Consider the following 2,902-nt stretch of genomic DNA (forward strand, 5'->3'; position numbering starts at 1 on the left):
TTATTATATTTAGCTGATTAATATAGTTCATGTAATTAAGTGATGAATCTTCGATAATCCTAACAATGAACTAAACAACGAAGGAAAATGGCGCACTGATGAAAAGCGATATATGAATATGAGTCACCGGAACGTCACGCAACTTAACGCTACGTCCTGACAACATTCCTATTTTCTATTTGGATTTTGTCACCATGGGGATTGGTGGCCTCTTATACACACCCACTCATTCCAGAATAGTAGAAGATTCACATTCGAGTTGCAACAAAAATCGCGCTAGAAGAAACAGGTGCGAGATATCCCGGTTATCCACAGAAATTGTAGTGACATAACGTTTTCCGATATCAAGATGACCTGGAACGATAACTGAAGCAATCAGTGCGCTCGGACCCCTTCTCTTCTTCTCTTGTCTTCTTCTATTATCTTCTTCTCTTCTTTACCTATTTCAAAACACCCTCCTATGTTCAGTTTAGCCAAAAGACAGTTAAACTGATTTTAATTTTTTTTTTTTTTAACCTGATTTATTACGATATGAATTTATTATGTCAAATAACAAGAATTAAATGAGACACAATATAATTTAAATAATCACTCTTCCTTCCTTTTCTAATTTTAATTAAAAAAAAACTTTTCGAAAAAGAAGTTTTCAAAGAAAAGAACCATACTAAATTCAATATCAGCAGAGATAAAATTCCTATATTAATTCAAACTACAAAAGGGGTTATACTACTAAAGAATAAATGTAACCGAAAACTAAAAGAAATGAAATAAAAGATCGTAGCAAACATAAAGATAGCAGGTACAAATTTAAATGAGTAAATATATTTTAAAAGGAGTAAAAACTAAATTGAATATTCAAGTCAAACTTAATACAAAATTAGTACAAACAGAAGTTTGATTACTTTCCCCCTCCCCTAACCGTTAAAGTCAAAAGGCTATTGCCTCATTTGCTTTTTATTGAAGTGGGCTTTTGTTTTTCAAAACAACGACGACAAACAAAAAATAAATAGTTTAATATTAACATAATTAACAATTAAATTAAAATGAGCTTAATATTTAATATATAATGATACTAATTCTTAGAAACTAAGCAATGCAAGATTCTGTTCCATTGTATTTTTTTCATTGTTGTAAATATAATAGAAATTTTTTTAACTTAATTTATTTTCAGTAAAGTTTTATTTTAATTTCTGTTCGTTTTGGGTTTAATTTATTTTTTAATAGTATTTTCCAGTCGTTTTTAGTTTTAATTATTGTAGTAGTTTATTTCTGTTTGTATTAAGTTTAATATGGCTCTTTACATTTCTGCATAATCTTATGTCAGTTAGTCTTTGTCTTATAGTAAACCTGCGATTTTTGAATATTGAATCAAAATCATGTAATGAGTAAAATATTGAACAAAAAAAAAAGAAAGAAAATAATTCATATGATTCGATATGAATAATTCATATGAAAAATAATTCATTGATTTAATCTTAATGATTTAATAATGATGCAATCTAAGGAAGATTGCAAAATATATATAACCGGGAATGGCACATTTTTAGGGGGGGGCTATGTATTACCTTTTATATCGTTATGTATGTTGTTATCATGTGTTATAATATTGTTTGCAGATGTTTGTTTTTTCTTATTTTGCCATGGCCCAAAGAGGCTTTCGTTTTGCAATAAATATCTATTTATCTATCTATCTATCTATGCCCCTCAGCAAGCATGCACCCAGAAATTTTTCTGGGCGGGGGGGGGGGGGGGGGGGGTTGTTTAATTAAACTGCTTATATTTTTGTTTATGGTTTATATATTTGCTTTTGTATTTTGCGTTTCCAGAATTTTTAGTGGCAGGTCTCAAGAAGAAAGGCATTATAATGAAAAGCTTGAAATTGATCTTCGCATTTCAAGTCTTTCATGCTCTTTGAGTATATTTGTGTGTTGAAGATTCTGATTTAATTCTTACCTAGTTGACTCTTGTTAACCCTTTGTATGAAAATCTTTTATGGTGTCTGAAACACGGCTGTGTCATTTACCCGGTACTTCTACATTTACCCATTACCCCAACTATTTCTAAAACCAGGTGTGAAATTTCAAAACCAGAATACTGTCGTGCCCGAAAAGCGATGAAATTCACTTTTGATATTCGATATTCAAACACCGGAACTCCGTTGTGCCTGAAAGGCGTAGAGGTCCTCAGACCTTTGCTACAACCAATCAGGGCTTGTCTGTCCCATCTCCAATGAGATAAATTCAGTTATTTTTAAACAAAACAGTAGATTCACTTTTGATTTTTTTTATTCGTCCTCGGCGAGTCTCAGGGGACAGGGGACCTATAGATTTTTAGATTTCCTTTGCATGTTCATAAGGAATTAGGATATTTTGCAGAAATAAGAATCAAGAGAAAATGTAAAAAAAAATTGTTACTGAATGCTAATTTTTTAAGCTAAGTTGACTAAATTTCTACTGAGGTCAAGGCTGAGAACAAGAAGTCATGACGTTTGTAGGCAAATTACAGATGGTCTTCTAGGGCATTGGTCAATAGGGCAAATGGTCTCCCTATCCCAAGTGAAGGATCTAGTTTCCCCTGCTTTCATCTTAAGGAAATGCAAACAGTGGAAAAAATGAGATATAATGCAACAAAATTAATTTTCTAATAGAGAAAAGCTAAGATGCGCATCCTTTGGTTGTCCAAAAAATCAAACCAAAGAAACATGTAAGTTTCCCTCAAAAAGAAGAAAATTCAGGTATTTTTATAAATCCACCATTCAAAGCCTAATTCAGCAAAATAAGTGTAGTGAACTTCGCCGATTCAGTTTTGTATTATTATAATTGCTATTTTTTATCGTCCTCCGTTGTTTTTTTTTTTTTTTTGCTGACTCTATATTTTTATTTGTACTACAACTTTTTTTTCA

The sequence above is a fragment of the Artemia sp. Qi Xiang Cuo genome, chromosome 18 (genome assembly GCF_049724085.1).
Source record: "Artemia sp. Qi Xiang Cuo chromosome 18, ASM4972408v1, whole genome shotgun sequence".
NCBI classification, from domain to species: Eukaryota; Metazoa; Arthropoda; class Branchiopoda; order Anostraca; family Artemiidae; genus Artemia; species Artemia sp. Qi Xiang Cuo.